The sequence below is a fragment of the Rissa tridactyla genome, chromosome Z (genome assembly GCF_028500815.1).
Source record: "Rissa tridactyla isolate bRisTri1 chromosome Z, bRisTri1.patW.cur.20221130, whole genome shotgun sequence".
NCBI classification, from domain to species: domain Eukaryota; kingdom Metazoa; phylum Chordata; class Aves; order Charadriiformes; family Laridae; genus Rissa; species Rissa tridactyla.
In genome coordinates this window covers 85,008,839-85,025,367 of record NC_071497.1, presented here as the reverse complement: position 1 = coordinate 85,025,367, position 16,529 = coordinate 85,008,839, and the positions used below count along the sequence as shown (strand labels likewise).

Sequence of the window (16,529 nt, the reverse complement as noted above, 5' to 3'; positions counted from 1 at the left end):
GCGTCTTAAGTACTTAAGGACAGAGGAATATTAATCCGTAAAGGCAGGTTTCTGTATTTTCTTCATACCACAGACCTTACATGCGGTTCATCCCTATTCTTGTGTTATTGGGGGCTTCTGGCCAAAGCAGAAATTGTAGAGGTGTAGCACTATGATGTTGCAAAACAGTGAGAAAGCCAAACCTGATGCTTAAATTTGTCATGTATAAACTTTTTCTTCAAAGACAACAAAAGAGAGCATTCTTCAAGCAGTAGCTACATAATTTTCAGCGCTGCAAGTTCTGTCAAGCGACTTGTGGCTGTTCCTTTGTGCAAGGTTTTTTTCTTGGCAGTTGTGTAAGCTGAGCAAAACCGACTTAGTCTCCTTAAAACTTCTTATAACCCCTTATTAAAAATAGCTTTGCACTCCTTCCAGAGTATTGTCATGATGCTTCTGTCTTAATTTCATCTTGGAGCTAAAGGCTGACTGTGTCTTGCAATCTGACGTGCCGGTGTGAACGTCCAATGTGATGGAGCAATGTCAGAGCCCACCTGAAAAGGGGAAGATGCGCTTTGCTGCGGGGGCAGTGTTTGAGTGGAAAAAACTCCACCCTGAAGATGTGCTGGAACCGCTGCTGGCTTCTGGAAGGGGGTCCAAGTTTTCAACCTTTGATTGTTATTTTTGAAGACAACCTTTTGAATGATCATTCAGCTTGTAAGTGTTTTTTAATGCCCTATTTTTGCCTGCAGCCATGGACTTCATTGCCGTGCTGCAGGGAAAAAAACCCCAACTCAATGCTCTTGTTTTCTAAGTAGTTCCCTGATTTTTTTTCTTTTAAGAGCTATGTTATAAGCTTCAAGCATCTTTACCAAGCAGCTTAATGCTTTCCTCCAGGTTAAAATCTTGCTTCTTCTGCCTTCAAACTTTGAAGTCAGTAAACTGACAGTTTTTTTGGGTGCATCTCTGTTGGTAAACGCCGTTTTTACATGCCGTTACAGCGGTAGCTGCAAGATAGGCAGCCCTGGTGCTTGTCTAGATAAATCCATTTCCTTCACACGTGCTTCTGGGTGTTTGGTGAATTGGTCACTGGGGTATTCATGGGGGCTCTGAACTCCAAATTACAGTTGTGCCCCATGAAATACTCGAGTGGAATTTCTGAAGCATTGCCAGCGGATGTTGAAGCCCTGACTGAAGTCATGCGTGATGCCGAGAGCTCCTGTGATCTTCGGGTGACTCAGGAGCGATGGTACCCGGTTGGACAGGAAGGTGGTCTTGCTGCTTCTGTAAGCACCAGTGGTGCTGATGCCTGTCGGCTCACTCTCACGTGCCTGGGAAGCAGCTGGAAAGTTGGGAAGAGCTAAAATATCTGGGATCTGGACAAACCTGTCTTGCAGTCAGGCTAAACTTCACTATAGCTAATTTGTCTGGGAGGGAAGAGGCCGTTTTAGAAGGACTTGACTCCATTCCTCCTGCTCACACAAAACCCGTGTCATTTAGCAAGTCAGGACAGAGCAAAATGCAGTGGCCAAAGCCTGAAAGAACCAGCCCAGTAGCTGGATGTGCTGGAGATGACTGCAGATCTGAACCATGGCTTGTAATTTGAAAGCTGGATAGCTTTTGAAACACCCCAAGGGATGGAAGAGGCCCTGACTGCATCTGCCTTACCTGCTTCAGCCTCATAAACAGCACTGACCTCTGTCTCTTACAGGTTTTGTACATAATTTATGTCTGCTTTAAAAGTTGGCTGCTGCTTTAACGCAGTTGTCCAGCACCTGTGATTCAGGCTTGGAGGTGTCTCTTGGGAGCGCATCCAAGGGATTCATGTTAGATGGCTGAGTTGGGTTGTATTAAGTATGTTTAAGGAGTTTTTATGGAAGCAGGCCAGTTAAAAATGGAGACTTGGCTTTTTTCACCCTTATTTTTCAGGCAGAGCTTAAGAAAAGCTGAAGCCACCAGAGAAGCGTGTGTAGATCTCATGCTTTGGTAACAAACCTGCAGCGAGGGAGGGGATGGAATTATCCCATAAACATTTTCTTGATGGCGCTGAACGTGGGCAGCCGAGGCAGGTGTGAAAATACGGTAGTGGCCTTCAGCCTCTAAGCCAGCCTTGACTATTTGTGGGGGCGGAGTGACATGCGACATCTTGATGTGTCTCTTCAGGATTCAAGTGTCCCTTCAATAACCAGATGCTGCTGGCAGCGGTGTCCTGCAGCTGTACGCCAGAGCAGTGTCCTTTCTACCAGGCACGAGCCTCGCTGAGAGCTTCTCCTGTCCATGAGGATGCCGTGAGCTTCCTGAACTAGAGAGCCCTGAGCTCCCCTGTTATGAGGTTAGCGGTTGCTGACTTCACGTCCCTTCCAAATACTCACAAAACTTCCCGTTTTGGGGGATTTAAACAGCTGCTGGGGATGTCTCTTGCATTTGACTTCTGTGGATTGAGCATGTAACGCTGGGGATGAATTTACTGTAGCGATAAAGCGCACATTGGGACTGATAATAACATTTAACTGCAGCAGTCTGTCTAGCTACCGGAGCAGCCCCTAGCCTTTTATATCTTGTCATGGGGAGAGATTTGTGACTTGTTTTCCTCCGTGTCAGTGCAAAATGACATGTGGGCTTTCTCCTGTGCATGCAAATCCTGAAGGGAGTTCAGAAGTGTCGGAGGAGCAGGGAAATCCCAGCTCGTGAGCTTTCCCAGCCAGGACTTCTGGCTGGAAACAGGCAGTGGGGACGCTGAGGTTTGGATGTTTGTTTTCAAACGAAGCCCAGCCTTTTGTCAGTGCTTTGCTGGTAGCCGACAGAGGGGAAACCTCCTCTGAGAACAGGCTTAAAACACCCTTTAAACAGGTTGAACTGCTTTCTTATGGAAAGAGCTGTTCTGAAAACCAGTCCCTCGGGGTTTCTCACCAGGACATCAGCAGTGGCAGCTGAAATGATCTCGTTTCGTGGCTGTGCCGTGCCCATCGGCAACAGCCATGTTGTCCCCTCCTCCTGCGTTGCTGTGACCATTGGTGCTATCTTTACAGACCTTGCAAAGACTCGGGCAGCTTTGGGTTTTGACTAAGGTGGCCTCTCCAAAATGTGTTTGACTGGAGCTTAGGTCCACATTCCCGTGGCTGGAAATGCTATCAACGGAGGGACCGTGGAAATACAGGGTTTTCTGCATCACTTCCATAGGGGGATGATTGAAAGCATCAAGGAAGACCAACAGGAGGTGACCAGCAGGTCCCTCAGGCATTGGGCTGGGCTGGTTTTGCTCTGCAGGGTTGCTTGGCGTGTGGCTTTCCAGGGCGATGCAGTTAATGCTGGGGACATCCTTCAGCTTTGCATCTGGAAGTGACCCCGTTTTGCAAATACAATACCGGGAGGATGGGGGAGAGTTGGGGAAAGCAAATATTTGCATTTCTACTGTTGAGTTCATCTCACTGATGCTCCGATGGGGCCTGCTCCTCTCTCATTTGAATGTCTGCTCTCACTAAAGTATTTCTGAATGTACTGTTTGTTTACTGAAAGCAGGTCTTATCTCCACCGTACCTGGGAATAGGGAGGCTGCGCTTTGGCAGTAGCTTTAATAATGCTCTGATAAGGGCTCGCTGCTGTCCTTGCTGGGAGAGCCGGCTTATCGGGGAGCAGCAGGGCGAGGGGTGCTGTGGGAAGGAGGAAAAGTGAAGTGGTGGCAAAGACTGGTTGGTGTTTGGCAGTCTGCTTGCCTGTGGGTGGAGGAGGTGAAGAGGGTGAGCACGGTCTTAAATTTGGAAAGCACCTATTCACTGCTTATCTCAATATCCTGGGAGGAACAGAGGCAAGGATGTCACTTTCTCTGATCAAAAATGAATCTCAGTGACTGTTACATTTATCAAGTCAGTGGTCTGAGGTTATTTTGTCCCTTAAACATCCCGTACCTTGAGTTTGCTGTGCCTTATTTTCATGAATTATATGCCAATAATTATGGTAACTTGAAACTTGCATCTGATATTCTGAAACTTCTGAGCAAATAGCTGTTGGTGATGCCTTTGTGGCTCTAGGATAAAAAGGGAGTTGACCCAAGTGGAGAAGTTTGGGGTGTGATGGAAACCCACTTTCATGTGTTAGCTAAGCTTTGTGAAATTAATTCCACATTAAATACCTATTGCTTGAGTAAAGCCTTATAATTGTGCTCAAAGCACAATAATACACGGATTATTTTTGATGTCACCTGGGAAAGCGTGACTTCTGTGTGATGTAAGCGGTAGAAAAGAAGTGATCCTTGTCTCCCAGACACACCCAGCCAGGGTGGGGAAGCCTTTTCAGTTCCTCCGGGCGGTTTTTGACGTGTGTGGAGAATAACCGAAATATTCGGATCATGAATTTTGCTTTAATCCCGTGGTCATGCTTGATGCTTGTTTGTAACGAACCGAACTTTGCTTCTCAGTGGTTTATGAGATCATGGCATGGGATGCTTCTGCAGGCAGGAGGTGCCTGTGGTTCTGTGTCTGAAGAACTGGCTTGATTTGGGGCAATAAATTAGAAAGCGCCTTTAACTATCCAAGTTGAAGGTTAAAATACCTCGAACCTTGGCAGTTGCAGTGTGAAGCAGCGATAAGGTCACTCTGGGAGTTTTCACTCTGCATTTCTTAAGTTCGGCTCTGTGGGTCACGTTTGGCTTGAGGATAACATTAGCATCATTTCTTTAAATTACTAATTGACTATAATTATCCATAAATGTAGTCGTCATGCTTGGCACCTATGGAAAAGCACCGTCTGCTGGTCCCTCCAAAAAGAACCTGCATGTCACATATTTACAGGCACCAAAAATATATCACACCTTGATGGGCTCTCTCCTGAGCACCTTCCCGGTGCTGGCCATGCTGGTGATGCCAAGGCGCTGTGGTCTGGTGCCATCGTGTGCCTGTGTCCTTGGCTTTCAAAGGGGAGGTCCTGCAAAGCCGTCTCCTGTGCTGGCATTTGCTTAATGCTCCAGAGCTTGTGCAGCATTTAGCACCAGGTATGTGGGGAAACAGAGCTTCAAAGCGCAAATTTTAGGCAGTTGAAGAAAACTGCCAAGAACTTTATGGGATGAGGAGCCTTCATCCAGCAAATCATGTAATTTCTGTCCAAATTTCAGACGCATCACGCACTTCAAGATGCTGGTGGGCACCTCACCAGCAACAGCTTAACAAGAAATGCCTGTGAACAACATAATGTTGAGGGATTTCTCTATGTTTAGTGTTGCTGTCGAGGAGGAGGTGGATGAGTGTGATCTCTTTTCTTGCAGCCTGTGGAGTTGACAGCCATGTGGCTTGCAGCAGCCTGTATTCCCGTTAGCTGCTGGGAGGGAGCTGGTGTGGATGCACCACGCTGTGAAAGGCAATGGGATTTCAAAGACTAATTGCTGTGGAACTGGAAACGAGTCCTATTAAGCAGCTATTGTCAAGGCGGGGATGCTAAAGACTTTGGAAACGGTTCCTAAAATACAAATTTGGATTCATTGCGTGCCAGCTATTAGGCAGAGAAGTCTCTGCTGATCTGCACGTGAGGTTTGAGAAGGCTGGAGAGAGGGTTTGGAGGCCATGGTGGTGGGGAGGAGCACACCTTGCCCCCCACGACCGCCTGCCTTCCCACCACGTTCAGGCAGCCCCGACACACTGTGCAATTTGACATTTCCCTGTACCGACATATTGATATGGGCTTCGCAGGTTGGGTGCCTGTAAATGATGGCCAGATGTGGTGATCCAAACGGGGGTTATTTTTTTTGTTTTTCACTAAGAAAGCACCTAAAAAGTACCTTTTTGAAAGTTTGCAGCAGACTGTGCGTTCTCCAACTTGTGGCACGACTCTTGCCATCACATGCAGTGTGGGACAGAGGAGAAGACCTGCTTCTAGCCCAAGGGGGAGATGAAAGGGCAGGCAGCTGAAAGAAAGAGCAGATATAAAGCATCTCTGCTTTTTGTAGTTCTCATCGTTGTCCGAACTACAGTTTTGTAGTTCTCAGCATTGTCTGAACATGCATCCATGCGTGCATGGATGTGCACGACCACTAACGCCTCTTTTGATGCCTCTGGAGGTTCCATGGCACAAACCCACACCGTGAACAGTGCCTGCCCCATGACATGCCTGTCCCCAAGCTGTCCTCCTCCTGACATGGGCCACATGGGCCAGTTTGCCCGTGGCTGAAGGTAGCAGGAACACCTCAAGTGGGAGCATGAGTTCAGGTGGCCCCATCCAGCCACTGGCCCATGGAATTTGAAGGAACTTGTGTCTCGGGGCTGAATATTTTGTCAGAAAGGGCAGAGATTTTTGGTCTTCTGTGTTATGAGCTGGGAACTGTCAGCACTGTTTGCAAAAGCTTTGCTTTCACAGCAAAACGAACTGGGCTAGGACGTGATGTTTCTCCATTTTTTTTTTTTCTTGTTTTAGTCATCTACCTAGCGAAGCATGAAGTCATTCCCTAGAGGAGAAGAAAGAAGTCACAATGCTATGTTTAGTAGAGATGGATTTGAGTTATGGTTTTGCCCGAACTCAAGTGAGACACGCTCCGTCTCTCAGGAGCTGTCTTCATGCATTCTTAAACCACTGTAACTTCAGGGTGTATGTTCACTTGTTTTGCTGCTTTTCTAATTAATAATCCTTTTTTCCCCACAATTTGTGTGGTAGGAGTGAGTTTAACTAGTTTTGCTTGAAACAGGTTGTAGTCCTTCAGCTGCGCTGGTGGGACCAGGTGGCATCAGTTTAAGGATGAGCATAAATGCCCATCCTTCCCGAAGGGAAACGCATCCCTTGGATGGGAACTGGATTTCCCAGTCTTGGAGCAAAACCCTTTGGGCCTGAGCTGGGGGATGTGTAGTGGGATGAAAATCCCGTAGCTGGGATGTCCCTGGGATGTTGTGATGCTGCTGGTGACGATGAGAAGAGCCGGAGCTGAGCCTTGCCTGTGTTGAAACTCTGCACCTGCTGCCTGCTCAGCGCTGCCTGTGCCCAGAGGTAGCCTGTAACTGCTTGGGAGGAATAAAGAAACACTCCTGTAACACAAGGAGGGATGTTTAAATGAGTAAATACATCTCCTGGTTGGGATATAGATGTTGTCCTGTGCATTGATCATTGATCCAGGAGTCACGCAACAGAGCAGCTTTGTTGTGGAGCCAGAGATAGAAGCAGCAGCACCCGGTGGCTGTGACAGCGTGCTTTTTTTTTTTTAAAATTTATTTTTATTTTCTCCATCTGTTTGGGGTGTCTTGCTGTGAGGGCACTTTGGTGTTTCATGAGAGCCGTGCTTGATCTGCGTGGGAGGAGATCAATGTTGATTTCCCTCATTGAGCCCTTCCTGCAGAACACAACAGTATTTTGCTAATGGCGTCGCCTCCCAAATCTCTTCCTGCGATTCAAAATTCAGGGGTTGGTGCAGATGGTCTGTTCCTCCATCCTTCCTTATTTAAGCTTTCATTTCCCATACATTTATTAGAGGAAATTGGATATAGGATTCGGGGGTTGGTTTTCCAGGGAGCTGCTGTGTGATATAAATAAGAGGCTGTAGGATATCAGTGCTGGAAGATATGGAAAGCTCAAATCTCAGTATTTTAGCTGGACAGCTTGAAGTTACAAGGAAATAAGGAAAACGTAGCTGACTGCCTAGCCATACTGTACCTTCTATTTTATATATTAAAAAGGAAACCACCTTTTCTTTGAGTTTTCTCAGGGATGTGCTTTGAAACAATTTCAGCTTAGTGATTGCAAAGTTTTGCTTATTGTCTTTGTCTCACTGGGGAGAAGAGACAAAATATATACATTAATGTAGAGTAATGCATCATACAAGTGGCATATCTGAGGTCTGGCATATGGATGTCCTGGGAGAAGCGGAGCTGGGTACAAATCACACTTCCAAAAACCTGGAAATTACTGTGATGAAATGAAAATGCAAGAGCAGTTCTTCCTCCCCAGAAGATGCTTTCTTTGCCCCCCCCGCCCCCCATTCCGAAGCAAGTGGGGGTTTATGAATATTTGTTCACCACTTCAAATATTTTAATTAAACTTTTTTTATTCCAGCGTTGCATCTTGACAACTGGTGCCGTTCTCCAGGCGTCGAATGTCTCCTTGCCAACAAACCTTATTGCTGGAAATTTTTAATTATAACCAGTAAAACACTGCTTACTTAAATCCTCGGTAATCAATTTGTTTTCCTTTAGTTGCTTAGCAATGAAAAAGATGCAAAGGTGGCCTGGGGGCCTTTCCCGCACACCCCTCTGCTTAGAAAGGGCTGAAGAAATGCCCCATAAATACAACCATGGGTCAAAAATCCCTTTGAATTCAGCGTGCGTGGAGTGACGCTCCAAGAGGATTTTTAAGGCACAAATTCTGGAGAGGTGAGGGATAACTCTACAGGTTGATTAATCCAATTAACTTCTTTCTAAGACGGTTGAAAATGCAATCTGGTGGAGAGGTGACTCTGCAGTTAAAGGTAGATTTTGGTGGTGCCGTTTGGGCATGGGGAGAACGGCTGAGCGCTCCAGTGACAGGCGAGGTGGTGCGTACCCTGAATTTCGGATGATGACGCTGTGAATGCCATGTGTGTTACCGCAATTACAGCCCAGAAGTGGCTGCCTGTTTTTGACTTTTCCAACTGAAATTCCTGGTGTCCTCGGCTGCTGAGCCTGGCTCTTCCAGGATCATTTTAATATAAAATCATTTAATGGAGGGTGATCATTGCACTGGGGAAGGAATATGCTTATGAGCTTCCCTAAAGCATCACGAGGCTACGTTATAGATAGAGAACTATGACAACATGGGGTGAAAGGCCACTTAAAACTACTTAATCAAAGCCCAAAGGCCATTTTTTTGACTGCTTTATTAATAATCAAACTTATATAGTATATATTAATAATTTTTTGGATCCAACCTATGTTTATCAAGGTGCTTAAGTGGAGTTTAGATGGGGAACGGGACTGTGAAGACAAGATTACACCACAGCGCTGCCAAAGGTTTTGATTAATCGAGAATTAGGCGAGAGAAGGGTAATTAATGCCAATCAACAGGGATTTGCAGAAAGTAGCCTGGAAGGGTTTAACTTTTGCAATATGACAGGCTGTTGGGTAAAAGTCGTGCTATGGAGACGCTTGACCCCTGCATGGGGCTTTTAATTAAAAAAGAAAAAAAACCCAAGTCTGTAAACCCCCAGTAACCTTTACTGGAATAAAAAAACCACAACTGTCTACATGTCTGAGTTAAAACTGTGATAGGCAGGGTCTCATCCTGATTCCCCTTAGACACTGGGTCGAGGATTTTTTTTTTTCTCTTGATCCTGTGCAATGTGGTAATTTTTTAATCAATGACTTGAAGAGGTAACGAGCACCAGAGGAGGTGGGTTGGGTGGGTCGTGGCTGTGAGCACCCTATGGGTGCTGGACTCAGAGGAGATGCTTGGGAAGGGGGTGCTGAGCACCCTTCTCCAAACTGCTGCTGCCCTGATGCCCGGAGGTGCAGCAGGAGCAATTCCAGGAGGAGCTGCAAGTCAAGAGCATGATTATCCGGGTTGGCTTTAGCACCAGACATTTTGGGCTTCCTTGGGGACTCTGCAGTGATTTAGGGAGTTGGCAGAGCATCCCTCTTCTGGCAGCATGGCAGAGACTGGATGGTGATGGTAAGTGTCTTGTAGAGCAACTGGTGAACATCTTTTAGAGCTGAGCCAGGCCTGACAGAAGAGAAATTTGGTGCTTGTTGTCATTGGGATGGTGGTATCGTACTCCTGGTGCTCGATGGGACAGGACCTGGAGAAAGGTCTCCCACCCAGCAGACCAGTGGCTGGCATCTCTTCGTGCCCTTCTAATGCTGGTGAATATTAAGTTTTGGAGGGGCTTTGCCAGGGATTGTAGCAGACTTTCCAGTGGAGCACATGCTTTGAATCCAGGCTTAGACCTCCAGAGGGGCAGCCCTGCCTTGTACCTCGTGATTTCATCAGCTGCCTGGCTGCCAGCTCTCAACCTTCACAGCAACCCAAAGGTGAAGGGCTCCTGCACTCAACCTGATGGGAGGCTGGAAAGACCACCGCTGTGGAAAGAGACGGGCCCTGAGACTGCAACTGCTGCCAGCTCCAATTAAACAGGCACAACTCTCCTCCCGTAACATCTCAGGCCGCCGTGAGATGGTTCGTTAGTGGTGACGCAGGTGATAATGCACATTCCGTGCAGGTGAAGTCTTGTTGACCTTGGCAGAGAGGTTTGGTTTTGTTATTTCTTAAAAGAGTAGAGCAGCAAAGTAAAAATACAAGAGTTGTTGCACTGCCCAGGGCAAATCCTGGTCTCTCAGCCTACGAGGGGATCGCTCCCCAGCCCAGGAGGGCCTCCTTTTCCCCCCAAATTAAGACCAAATTGTTTGTTTGCACTGTCCCAAAGAACCTGGGGCTCTACCTGGTTTTGCAGCATCTAATGACTTATTGCATGGGGGATTTTGCGTTTCAGCCCGTTGCCGCAGTGAGAGCGGGGCTGTGCGTGCACCCGAGTCCTTGACGCTGAACCTGTCAGTCTTAATTAAGCCTGCAGTAATGAGCGCTGCTGAGATGCCACGGAAGAAGTGGTAGGGGAGAGGATGGGAAGACACGAGTTGGCTGTTAGTTACATGTGAGACTATTGATTAGTCCTGGAAATCATGTTTAATTAAAGTAAAGCCTTCACGATAGAAGTTCCGGGGGTTATGCTTGGTCTTGGGGCTCACCTGCAGCCCCACTCTGTTCGGTGCCAGTTTTACTTCTGCTGTTGGTGGGATGAAGCTGCTGCAATGATGAGCTGAAGCCTTTTAAACCCCCCCTTCGTTAGAAATGCTGCTAACGAGCCGGTGGATATTCTGCTTGTCCAAGCAGCTGAGTACTACTCAGCACTGCTCAGCCGCTGTGACACTTTATGCAAATCATCATCTGAGTTAATTTGGGCAGGGGAATAAAATTCAGCAAAGAGAAATAGAGCAGATTTAGTGCTGGTGGGAGAGGTGGAGCCCATCCATCAGCGTGACAGCTCTTCGGGGGTGGGAGGAAAATATTCCCGTACTTAGGAGGCACCAGCAAAGCGTATTGCTTTGCTGGCGCTCCGGGATGTGCGGAGATGCTCCCCCAAAACCTAGGAGCCCTACCTTGCCAGGGGCACGGCCTGGGTGTGTATTTGTGTGCTTTCCCTGGGTCCGTCTCCACGCTGATAGCGCGAGGAGGATGGGGAGTATGAGGCACGGCGTAGATTACGCTCATCTGCTTTGGCTCGGCTGTTTGGGTTTGTGTGTGTTTTATCAGCTCTGGGAAACGCATAAATTGTTCGTTCTCATGTTGAATAATTAGAGATGCTTCTGCAGTGTGCCACTGTCTTTTCTTTGTGTTTAACACTCTCAGCAAGTTTACATTTGCATTCTGTAGCTCAAAAGAATGTTTCTTGTGGCTTTCTTTTTTTTAAACAAGTAAAACAGAATAGTTTGGTGGTTTTTTTTTTTTTTTGCCCTACCCCTTTAGTGTGATGTTGGGGTAGTGCATGTCCCTTGCTGTGTGATGAAATGTTGATTTCCCAGTCATGACCTCTCTTTTCAGCTCTTTTGGGTTTTTACGGTGAGGAAGAAGTGGGTCTTTTCTTATTAGAGGTGCTTGCTGCAGGTGGATGCCCACTGGCTGTGCTGGGGATGCTCTGCTCATGCTGGGCTTGTGCTGGGGATGCTGGGCATCCCAACATTGGGTACCGGCGCTGCAGAAATTGGGCAGTGGAGGGATGTGCAGCACCAGAGCATCCCTGCCCGCTCTGTACCAAGCAGTGAAACCCTCTGGCATCCCCTCCTGACCCTTGTGAGGGTTTGCCGGCCACTGGTACCCGGCAGCAAACAGAGAAGCCAGCCTGGGGTGAGATGCAGAGGTCAGTGGGTCCCGGTGTCACGGCACAGCTTGGGGAGCTCTGACCTAAATATGGGCTTTGCCTGTCTGTCGGGCAGGGGAGGAATCACTCCCGGGATGAAAATCTCATTTGGAGGTTGGGAAAAGGGCGGATTATACTTTGCCATCTGCCCTGATGTTCAATACTGTAAATAGTAATTAAAAAGTTAATGATCCACAAGTCCCTGAACAGGGAGGTTTTTGCCCTGCTGCCGAAGCACCTCGCCTGTGCTTTGCCGTGTCACTGGTGAAGCAGTTTTTTCTCCTGAGTCACTGCCAAGTGGGGCAGAAGGGATTTTTAAGGCTGCAGGAGCCCAGGAAAGCCCTGGAGCCTGTGCCTTTCCGTGTCCTCCTGCTGACAGCACCCATCGAGCGGCTCTTCCCAGCACCGAGATGTGCAGTGGTTTGCACAAGCACATTTAGCGCAGCTAAATAACTCCGTAAATAACCACATGTTAATCATGGGGATGTGGGATCCTACTGTGACAGGGATAATGCCAGGGGATGGGCAAAAATACAGGGGGTGACCCCAGTTCAGCCCAGCACAAATTAATGACGAGAAGTTAATTTGCTTTAGTGCAGAACTGGAGGGGGATGCTGTCAGCATCCATGCACAGTGGCTGCAAGGAAAGTCCTCTGTTGGTTTTGTGTTTTCCTGCAAGAGCCTCTTTAAATTATCTCAGTGGAGTTATCTTTAAATAGTGGTTTAAAAAAAAAAAATTAGGGAAAAGAAAAATGGCATCCAAACCCTGAATTGTGCTGTATGGTATGACCCATTTTAATTTAAGGTAGAGTTTGTGTTTTTGTTCTTTTTGCTTGGGAAAAGCAAAGTTTGGGAAGACAACCCTTCAGCTCTCACAAGCCATCTATTACTAAAATTAAAGTTATTGGACTGTTTCAAAGTAAACTGCTCAACCGTTCACATGCTGTATATACACATGTAAATATTCGTGGGGAAGCCAGGACTGAAGATCATGCTGTTTCCTCTTTCATGTGTGTGTTTTGTTCTCTTCAAGAGCATTCAGTAATAGTGGATCACGTTATTTCTTTGAACAATGTAGAATGAGGTTGGCAATAAGCCCACTGCAAAGGGGGAAAAGGAGAAGTGTACTTTACGAAGAAAAATGTACAGATATTTGTCCCAATCTCCACCTCATTCTTAGTTGACGTGTGTTCACCTTTGATTTTTTTTCGAAGGTGTGCATCACTGTCTCTGGTTTCTACTAAAGTCCTTTCATAAGTTTTTCTTAACCAGTATGGAAAAACCGTGGTCGTGAGATAGTATTTCTTAATCTTCGTTACCGAATTCCTAATTGCGAGGTGGTCGGTGCTGTTGTATCGCCGCTATTGTGGGTTTTCTGCTGTACCTTCCCTCTGGTCGCACTCCTGTTGGAAGGATGCCCCTGGAAAAGTGCCCTTTATCCAGGAGCAATGAAAACTTCCCAGGGTCGGCTCTGAGTATTGCCATTCCTGAAATAACTCAGGGGATTAAAAAACAATAATAATAAAGATGGATTTGCTGACTTCCAGCTTGCCACAAAGACTGTTGCAACCATCAAACAGCCCAGACTAAACTCAGATAGCTAATTTTTAAGCTTTTTTTTTCTCATTTAATGGAAAATTATAGTGTTTTCTTTATTTAATGGAAGTTTATACTCTGTCCAGGCTGTTGGTTTTAACTCTTTCCGTGCAGACTAGCATTCCTTCCTGCAGTCCTGGAGCATCCACCGAGCACATCTCCTGGAGTTTGCTGGGAATGCCTTTCGCCAGCACCGAGGGCTTTCAAAAGCACCTGCCTCTTCTAATTTCACGTTTGTTTTAATCTGCATCTGCAGCGGCAGCCTGCTGAAATCTAAATCAAATCAGGAGGTGGAGATTGAATTTATTAAGCTTCTGCTTAATCTGGGTGGAATAATGCAAGAGGCTGTGAGAGCAATGAATCACTTTGGTTTTATTGAGGAAAAAACGAGATTTTATTTTATTTTATTTTTTTCTTGAGATGTGAGCACGTGGAGCTATTTCTGATTAATGCTAACACCTCATTCAAAGGTGGTGTCAAGGATTAAATAAACGCTTTTCTTTCTGCCCTCCCCGTTGGCGACACTGGAGTGTTGGGAGTTTAAGTGATTTGCCCAGGGCTGTGTTTCCCAAGCCTGAAGTCAGGCTAATCCTCTGGTCCCAGTGCTTTGAGACAGACCCGCCTGCCCTTTCCTTTCATAACAAGGTTTTCTGAAAGATCAAGAGGCCGTTAAAGCTAACGAAGCCAGGACATGGCATAGCAAGTGTAATAATTACGCTAGAGCTGAGATCATGGAAGTAGAGGTTCGCAGAGATGCTCTCCTCCTGCCTGGGTGGGTACCTGCCTGGGCACGTGGTTTTGACGACCCGGTGGCTCTCATCTATATGGATTTAATTGGCAAACGTACGGCGTGTGAAGCTGCTTTGGAGGGGGCGGGTTGCAGAAGTCGCAGGCGGGCGATGTGAGCGTGGGTCTCCAGCGTGCCCCCACCGTGGGCTGCCTCTAAGCCTGGGTAGGTTTTAATTAAAGCTCGCCTTGTAAAGATCTAAGAATGATAAAGTGCTTTTATTTCAGCGGTTTGACATACTTGGGATTTATGGGCGAAAGGGAACGGTTGGATGCAGGTTTGCGTAGCAGCCTGCCCTGCCTGGAGGGCTTTACATCTCTGCTGGAGCGCAGCAAGGAGGGGAGGACGGTGAAAATGCTGAACAAAAAAAAAAAAAAGTGGTCTACTTTTTGGATGTGTGTGCGCCTGCACGCACGAGAGGACAGCATTATAGATGCTTGGGGAAATACATTCATAACAGCCTATTCTGCCTACCAGCTCGCAGCTGTTTAGCAGGATGGGGAGTGCTTGTGCTGGAGCAGCGATCGCATTTGGGATCTCCCAGCCGGGGAATGAGTTACCTCCAGGGCTCCTGAGACCTTGCAGACACCCGTGTCTTATTGCCTTCTGTACCGCACGATCCCTTGCACATGTGTGTATACAAAGAAGTCTTGGAGAATCAGTTTTATTACTAAAATTCCGTAGTTTTGTGGTTGGGATGGCTGATGGGATGTGAAGTCTTTCACCGTGGGGTTGTAAGTCCATCCCTGGGTGGTGGATGCTGAGAGCTGCTATGTTCTGCCAGTGATTCCTACATCTCACCCGGGTGTTGGATGGCTCCTGGCCATGGTCAGCGATGAATTGCCAAGAGGAGTCAATGTGACCTCTTACTGCTGCTGGAGGTGGACCCAGATTTCATCCACCAAAGCATGCACAACCACCAGCTGGGTTTTTGGGCTGCTTTGTGGTCAGCGTGCCCCTCTCTGCATCCGTCTGTCCAGGCAGGTCCATGGCTCAGCCCAGCCCCATGTGCAGGTGGAGAATTTGCGGGACTCCAGCCAAGACTAGCAACGTTTTGTTTCTGAGGCTGCCTTGAGCCGGGTACATCCTGATCCCCAGCTATTCTGGGCATTTCTGGAGTGTGTTTGATCTCGCTTCTGCCAGGAGGGAGCTGGCACTGGATGAAACCACGGCGATGGGGATGAAAAGGCAGGCAAAGCGCTTTGCAGGAGGGGTGAGAGCTGCAGCAATGGTCCATAAAGCCCTTCCCATAGTGGCGGAGCCTGGAGAAACTGGGGCAAGGAGCAGCGGGTGAGGAAAGCTGAGTGATGCATTGCCGGCTCTTGTTTCGTGGCCCAACCAAAGACGGGGCTCCTGGTTGTGCCGCAGGGATGGTATATCTCTTGCACGGAGATGGAGGGGGACAGGGGAGATTGGGGTGGGGTTCCGGAACAAGCCCCTTCCCCATGGCAACCTCCCTTCCTTGTGGCAGGGAAAGCACAGAAGGCTTGTGGTGCGCTAGAGGTGGTGTGCTGAGAAAAGTCTATTTATTTATTTTATTTTTTTTTTCCCCCCTCCTTGATAAAACTGCTGTTCTGGCAATATATTTGTTTAGCTCCATTAACATCCAAGGGTTCCCGCTGCTGTAGCTGTTGAACAACTCTAAAAATAATTACGCACAATACATATAAAAATCTATTGCTCTTCAGCTGCAGAGCAGACTGTTAGACAGCTGCTGCCGCTTTAACTCTTGGGTTGCTCCAAGCGTTATTTGGCCATTGCGTGCCGAGGGTTTGGTTTAAAGATGAAGGACAAAGCTATCTTTAGTGCTGCGGTGCTGGTGTCGCATGGATTTGCTCTGGTTTCCCCCAACACCTTGTATTTTGTGTAAGAATAAATTTATATAGATAATAGTTCAATCAACAGGAAGAGTTGGTGGGAGAAGCATGCCCCAAAAATGCCGATGAATCAGTGATGGTTGAAGGGTTCCTGTTGACTTTGTATTGGTTGGCTGAGTCCGGCATCAGGTTGGCTTTATGGGACTGTTCCCAGCAAAAAAAAAAAGCCTGACTCAAGGTGACCCCTTGCAAGGATGGAGCAATTTTGGATTCCTTGTCCTTAGGACCGTACTCTGGCATCTCCATGAGCAGGGAAACTGGTATCTGCTCTGGCAAAAAGAGAGGTGGATGTAGAGGGTGAGGGAAACCCATGCATGGAGGTTGCGGTGTTACTGCTGAGTCACGGACACTTTGGCTGGGCTGTACGTGTCCACCTTTGGGGTTTCCTCTTGGAGGCCTGAACTTTGGAGAGACTAAAAAGGTTAAATGTTGCATCTAAGGA

At 47.4% G+C, this 16,529-nt stretch overlaps 1 protein-coding gene across 1 annotated transcript in view; it reads left to right on the top strand.

Annotated features, from left to right (window-relative positions):
- The window catches only part of LOC128902947 (unconventional myosin-Vb-like), a 155,390-nt gene that overhangs the window by 11,859 nt on the left and 127,002 nt on the right, over positions 1-16,529 (top strand). The gene's annotated exons all lie outside the window — the stretch shown is intronic.